Genomic DNA, 8,321 nt, shown 5'->3' with positions numbered 1-8,321 from the left:
CACAAAACATTAGTAAGAGTGAGAGATGATGAAAAAACAATAGTGCCCATGTGTGACTAAAGCAGTTTCCCCATTAGGCAGTTCAACAATGGCATTAGTAATAGAGTAATAGCAGATAACACACTCACTGAACACATAATGTGGTCAGTAGCTCCAATATTTATGACCCAAGTATCTAAATTAAAAGCTCTTTTATTCACTACCTTGGCAGAGAAAACAGAATGAGAAAAGTTGATACATGTCATGGTGTTAGAAGACACTACATTGGTTACATTTGTTAGAGGTGTTTCTCTTCCTTGTACTGTAGAAACAAGTGGAGAAGAAGGAGCAATCAAAGCAAGAAGCTACTGACATTGCTCAAGAGTAAAAACTGAGTTGCCAGTGCTTGTTGCCTGTGTATGAGGGACGCAGACCAAATGAGCCATTGCAGTCTTATTCTTGAACTTGAACCCAGGTGGGAAACCATGTAACCTATAACATTTATCTGTTGTGTGACCACTTTTTTCACAATGAGTACAAACTGGTTTCTCTTTACCCTTACCACTAGGACCATTACCAGCAAGATTATTACCAAGATTTGCATTGACACTTGGCATCTTAGCAACTAGAGCAGTAGAATCAACCATAACAATAGTTGGATTGGTGACTGATCTTTGTGTTTCTTCTTGAATTAACAAAGAGTAAACCTTACTAAGGGATGGAATTGGATCCATAAGCAAAACTTGGGTCCTGATTTGGGAGAATGATTCATTCAATCCCATTAAGAATTTCATTACTGACTCTCTTGCTTGCAAATCATTAAGTCGTTAGTTTATATTACATATACATTTGCCACAAGTGCAAGAAGGAAAAGGACTTAGATTCTGTAATTAATCCCAAAGTGCCTTTAATTGAGTAAAGAAATCTGTGATAGTCACCTCACCTTGATGAAGCTCAGAATACTCCTTTTGAAGATTGAAGACCCTTGGTCCATTTGTTTGAGCAAACCTATTCCTCAGATCATTCTAAATCTCTAAAGTAGTGTCTTCATAAATAATGCTTGATTGAAGCTTAGGTGAGACTAAATTGGTTAACCAAGTGCCAACCATGTTGTCACATCTGATCCAAGCTTGCACAGCTGAGGGAGAAAACACTAATGGCGAAGAGAGCGTAAGTGTACCATCAATGAAACCCAATTTATTCTTGGTAAGCAAAGCTTTCCTCACAGCTCGAGCTCATGCTGAGTAGTTTTCTCCTCTAGTCAGGGCAAGAACTATGCTTGGACTCTCTACGTGGTGCAAGAATAGGGGATCATCTATTGGTGAATCCTGCGAAGAAGAAGCAGGCACACTCTCTGATGTAGAGCCACACTCTCTGATGTAGAGCCATTTGTAGTAGCAGTGGAAACTATTATTAACAAGAAGAAAAGAGTTTTCTTAGGAAGAAGATAAAAATTTTCTCGAGAAAATTGTGAGAAAGTGCAAAACCCTAAGAAAAATTGGGAAATTGCTCTGATACCATATCAGAAAACAGGGAAAAGAACTTCCTCAATTGTATATTCAACCAAAAGAAAAATGTACACATTAAATACAATCAGAGTAGCTTAAGAATTGACTAACAACTCTACACCTGTGAATCCACATAGTAACTACTATTCTCACGTGTCTTAACTAACTTCTAGAACTGATAAATACACACTAAAACTACATACAACTTTAACATCTTAAGCTACTTGTTGTTTAACTCTTGCTTGTCTTTTCTTTCTTCAATTCTGCAGTTTTGCCTTGTTGCTGATTCTGTCAAGCCTTTATGCTTCTCATGCTCACCATGCTTTACATTCTGATAAGACAGAGAGTTAACATGAGCAGTCGAGACCAACTGCCAGGGAACAACAATAATCCTGACCAAAGCGAGATAAAGAAACTCAAACAAATCAATGAGAAACAAGAAAAGCGAATCCAAGCACTAGAAGCAAAAGCTCTTCAGCTCACCAACTTATACTTTGTGTTCCAAGGCGTCATTCTCTCAACAAGTGCCACAGCCAGGTCTATCAAATGTCATCATTGGTGGATTCCCTTTGTCCTCTCCTTGCTTGCCGCCATTCCCAACCTCTTTGCATTTTACTTCACTATCGAAAAAATTTTGAGTTGCATAGAACATTTTGACCAAAACTTGGTAGACCTTGATGTCGTGAGATCAAATGAAGGGGTGACGATGGCTGAAGTCGTACAAGTCCCGCCTGGAGGGCAGCTTAACCGAGAAGGAGTTCAACTATTCAGAGCCAAGCCAGACCCGTGTAAAAAGTGGTGGCGCCGGGTTTTGGCTTATGCAAGCATTGGCTTGTCTTTAGGCTTCAGTGGAGTTGTGCTTTATGGTTGCCATGCACTTCTTTGTTAAAAGAGGAGCAATGAATGATTAATGTTAAATATATGCTTCAACTTTGTTAGTACTGAATACGGAATTTGGTGACAAACAAAAGAATGTATTAAGGTCTATATGGTACTCCTTTTCGGCTATTGCTTTCCATCTTTCTAAATAATGTTGCTATTTTCACATTTCTTTGTAACTGTAATAAAGGATTTTCTATTGAAGTTATGTAGCAAAGGTTATGCGTGGCTTCTTCAATCTAGCGTTGAAATTTACCACTAGGCTGCTCCTACAAGAATTTTGGTCTTTTGCGACCAATGTTTTAGCGACGACCAAAAAGTCGTCACTATTAGGCATACATTAGCGATGAAAATATATGGTCATCGCTAATGAGTGTATTGTAGCAACGACACTAAGGTAGTCACTAATAAGTCATCGCTAACGCCATGGAGGGAATTTTATTTACTTTTGGAAAAATGGAGGGAAACTTTTAGCAATGACAATAAATTTTGTTGTGACGACATTTATGTCGCTAAAATAAGGTTTATTTTAATGACAACATCTATCATTGCTAATAATCATCTTTAGTGACGACCTTATATTTCGTCACAGATATGTGGCCAAAAATATATAGTAAATATACTATATATATGCTTTATTTATTAGTGATGACACATTGGTGGTCGCTATTAGAATGCTATTAGCGATGACATAACATGTCGTCGCAAATATATCTACCCAAATATAATGGAGGGTAAAATTTTCACTCTCAAAAAGTGGTGGGAATTATTGGAGGGAAGCAGATTTTATATTAGCAATGAATTAGGTCGTCGCTATAAGGGATCTTTTAATGAAGACAAAGATTGTCGTCACTAATATGTGGCCAAAACAATTTTGATATAATATGATTTTTTTTTTATCAAATCCTCCAAATGCTTTTTAAAATATTAAAAATGACATAAATTCCTTTAAAATGTTTGAAATGATTAAAATACCATTAACCTCATCAAAATGAACAAAATACCCCTAAACTTATATAATGACCAAAATAAACTTGAAGCCTCCAAAGTAATTTAAAACTTTCAAATCCATTCAAAAAAAAAAAAAAAAAGAAGAAGAAAATATGAGACAACGGAGGGCTTGTTGCTTCAATATACTCTCAAATCATAATGTTACCCATTTGAAACTTGAAATCGATCAAATAATAAAAATAGAGAAAGTTCTGATTCCACTCAAAATACTGACTAATTCTCATAGTTATCAAAATGTGAATCGTATCGGGAATCAATTTTTTATTTTTCTGTATCATGTGTCATAAGAAAGGTATTAGTCAATATTTACCAAACTAATAAATTCATTATAAATATATGAAAGGTATATTCATTATAAATTCACAATATATTCAACTAACCAATTCAGTCATCAATTATGTAATGATATTTACCAAAAGTAAGTAAATAAATCAAATTAAAATATATTTATAACATACATATTCAAATTAATTAAAATAATACGTGATATATGAGCCAAAATAATAAATTATTTCATCATTTTGCCTAATCAATTTTATCTAAGTCAATGTTAACAAAATGTTCATCATCTTTCGAAATTATTTCTTTATTAACATTTTCTAACAACTATTCCAATACCCAATAATCCACTGAAAACCTTCCTACTAAACCTAATTTCACAAAGTCTAGTGGTCTCGAGATCATCTATTAAGTTTGATCGGGTTTGACCAAATTTAACTAAACTTTAACTGTGCCTTTCTCTAAATCTTACAGTTTGATTGTGACCATAATTTACTAAATTAACATTTCATTACACTCTTCAAGTCCAACGGTTAGATTTCAAATTTAAATATGGCGTGAGATGGATTTGTGTTGTGTATCTATATGGCTATGTTCTCTTAATTTGACCATTGAATTGGTCTCAAATTTCACCAACACCAATATGTCACCATACCCTTCAATCCTAATGATCAAGATTTGAATATAAATTTCACCAAGTCCAATGATCAAAGGACCATCTATTAAGTTTAATTGGGTTTGACCAACTTTAACTAAACTTTGACCGCCTCTTTCTCTAAATCCAGCCATTTAATTGTGAATATAATTTACTAGAATTAATCTTTCATTACAATCTTCAAATCCAACGGTTAGATTTCAAATTTAAGGATGACGCGTGATGGATATATGTTGTGTACCTGTATAATTATATTCTCTCAATCTGACTATCAAATTGTTCTCAAATTTCACCAACACCAATATGTCACCATACTATTCAATCCTAATGATCAAGTTTTGAATATGAATTTCACCAAGTCCAGTGGTCTCGGGACCATCTATTAAGTTTGACCGGGTTTGACCAACTTTAACTAAACTTTGACCGCATATTTCTCTAAATCCAACCGTTTGATTGTGACCATAATTTACTAGAATTAACCTTTCATTGCACTCTTTGAATCCAACAATTAGATTTGAAATCTAAGGATGGCACGTGATGGACATGTGTTGTGTACCTGTATAGCTACGTTCTCTCAATCTGACCATCTAATTGTTCTCAAATTTCACCAATTCAATATGTCACCATACTATTCAATCCCAATGATCAAGATTCGAATATGAATTTCAATAAGTCCAGTTGTCTCAGGACCATCTATTAAGTTTGATCGGGTTTGACCAACTTTAACTAAACTTTGACCACACATTTCTCTAAATCCAACCGTTTGATTGTGACCATAATTTACTAAAATTAACCTTTCATTGCACTCTTCGAATCCAACAGTTAGATTTGAAATCTAAGGATGACACGTGATGGATATATGTTGTGTACCTGTATGACTATGTTCTCTCAATCTGACTATTAAATTATTCTCAAATTTCACCAACACCAATATGTCACCATACTATTCAATCCTAATGATCAATATTCGAATATGAATTTCACTAAGTCCAGTAGTCTTGAGACCATCTAATAAGTTTGACCGGGTTTGACCAACTTTAACTAAACTTTGACCACACATTTCTCTAAATCCAATCGTTTGATTGTGACCATAATTTACTAGAATTAACCTTTCATTGCACTCTTCGAATCTAACGGTTAGATTTCAAATCTAAGAATGGCATGTGATGGATATATGTTGTGTACGTGTATGACTATGTTCTCTCAATCTGACCATCCAATTGTTCTCAAATTTCATCAACACCAATATGTCACCATACTCTTCAATCCTAATAATCAAGATTCGAATATGAATTTCACCAAGTCCAGTGGTCTTGGGACCATCTATTAAGTTTGATCGGGTTTGACAAACTTTAACTAAACTTTGACCACGCCTTTCTTTAAATCCTACCGTTTGATTGTGACCATAATTTACTAAAATTAACATTTCATTGCACTCTTCATGATTAAGTTTCACTTAAAATATATGTGAGTTGCTTTTCATGTATTGCATTTTTCTCTTAGCATTTGAAAGTACACTTGTACTGCAAACCTGTGGTATAAAGTAAACCATGAACCTGCCCCTAATCTTTCCAACGAAGAATATTCACCCCGCCCTGCCTTCCCTTAATGTAGCATTTTGAATAGTAAAGTTAAAAATTAGAACCTTCTTGAATTAATCTTTTTGGAGGGAAAAAATGAATCATTTAAAAAAAGAAAAGAAAATCTGAGTATATTTTTAGCTTTTGAGGTATATTTTTGACCATTTATCATTTTCACTTTATTGTTAAATTCCCAAAGTGGGACTCTCAATTTGGAGAGGGAGTATAAAAATCTGCATAGACCCATTATCTCATTTTTCTAAAAATTAAAATCTTTTTAAGTTAATGCTTGAGATAGTTTTTTTGTGGAAGGGTCAGAGGTAACCCATGTGCTTAATTTTATACACCTTTTGGTTATAACTCTTTATCTTATACTTGTTTTGAAGGTTATGTTGAAAGTACCAGTGGTGGTTCGTCTTGAAGGCACAAACGTGATCTGAAAAAAGCACGACTTCACTCTTTTGTTCAACTTGTAAGTCCAAGGCGTTTACCAGACACTATGTGAAAGAAACAAAGTTTTTATTTTTATTTTTTATAGAAGAAGAAACTAAACTCAAAGTCTGACACTTCAACTTTGGGGAGTGTCAAAGTTCACATCTTTCCTGGTTGTGTTAAATTGAGGCACTTTTGATGATCTCTCTTCATTTTACCTTCTGGTATTCCTTAATTTTGGTAAACAAGTTGTGGGTATCTTTGAAAATCAGCAACTATTTCATGGTTTAGTTGTGGGTCTCTGTGTCTTAGAGTTTCATGGGTTTTGAATGATTTTTGGAGTTTTTGTGTGTTTTGGGTGTAACTGATTGGTGAATTGTAAAAAGGGTCTTAATTTAATTTGAGTTATGGAGTACTTTTTAAAAGGAGGCTAGTTTGGAAATACTGAGAAAATTGGATATGGAATTTTAGCGGTTACTTTTCTTTTCTTTTTCTTCTTTGTCTTGTTCCTTGTTGGCTCTTGTTTTGTGTTTTGTTCATTGCAACAAGTTTTAGCTTGATTGCATATCTTCATGAGGAATTCGTTATCATTTGATTAGTATTTGAGTGAATAGATTGGAGCTTTTATTATGTATGTGATATTAAACTTGGGTATTATTTTCCCTTATTAGTAGTTATTGATTGAGCAGTTGTTATGCTTCTATGAGTATTTGTGATTGAAATTTTTTTATGTGCATAGGATTGTGCTTTGTTATTACCCAACAGGTACCCATGTAAAATTTAGAATGTAAATTTTAGAGAAAAATTTAAAAAAAAATGTAAAATATTATTAGCGACGACAATGTCATCGCTAATATTTTATCATATCATTAGTAACGACAAACAATATCATCGCTAATATGCAATTTTTAGTGATGACATGTTTGTCGTCACTTATATATCGTTATCTGTGACGACAACAAGCGTTGTCGCTAGTAATAATATATCAATGACCACAAACATGTCATCATTAATAATAATCTACTAGCGACGAAGAAAAAATTTGTCACTACTAATGAGATAGTAGCGACGACATTTCGTCTTGGGATCTCGAGTTATTTATGACTATTAGCGACAACTTTGTTGTCGTTAATAGTATTGTATTTGCGACGACATTAATATCATCGCTAAAAAACTTTTTTGTAACCAAATTCGTTTAACGAAAGTTAGCGACGACATTTTTCGTCGCCAATATAATTAGCAACGATATTTAAAGCATTAGCAACGACTATATGCCGTTGCTAAAGACCAAATATCTTGTAGTGATCAGCATGTATATGAATGAAATAATATGCAAGGTTCAGTTTAGATACCGGATTTGGGATCCTTAGACTTGAGTTTTTTTTACCCTTAAATGCTTATTGAACTCGTAATATTTAAAGGGTTAATACACTGACAAAACTCTAAAAGACCTTAAATTAAATAGAACGTTGAAGAATAGTAGGTTGAAATTTAACTGACAGTGAACTTCTATCTATTTTTGTTTTACAACTTAGGGATAATAAGTTTGATAAACTTGATACGAATGTAACCAACTACTTACCTCGGCCAAACCCCTCCACACGCAACTCAACATGAACATGTTCAGAATGATCAAGCTGGACTATAGCTTGGCAAGGCTTGAGGTCGGTCAACCTAAACAGGGGTGTTAAAAAGACAAGCCCAATACTCTTTGAACTTATAGCCTACTCTTTTACTCACATATGATTTTAGTACCATATAAAAAGCCATAATTTTTACCACAACCATCTTATAAAGTAGATTGTGATTAGCTGATTGTCACTTTTACATAGACTCATTATTTTTTCTCCACTATTCACACCCTGCTACATCACAGTTGTGGCAAAAAGTTGTGAAAATTTTTGTGGTATTGACTTTCTCTTTTCTTATACATTACTCATATATGTCTGTCTATATAAAAGTAGTTTTTTTTACAGTTTTAGGCATGGTTCAATATAC

Source organism: Quercus robur, chromosome 2 (genome assembly GCF_932294415.1).
Source record: "Quercus robur chromosome 2, dhQueRobu3.1, whole genome shotgun sequence".
NCBI lineage: Eukaryota > Viridiplantae > Streptophyta > Magnoliopsida > Fagales > Fagaceae > Quercus > Quercus robur.
The sequence above is the reverse complement of the archived record's forward strand: the minus strand, read 5'-3'. Positions refer to the sequence as shown.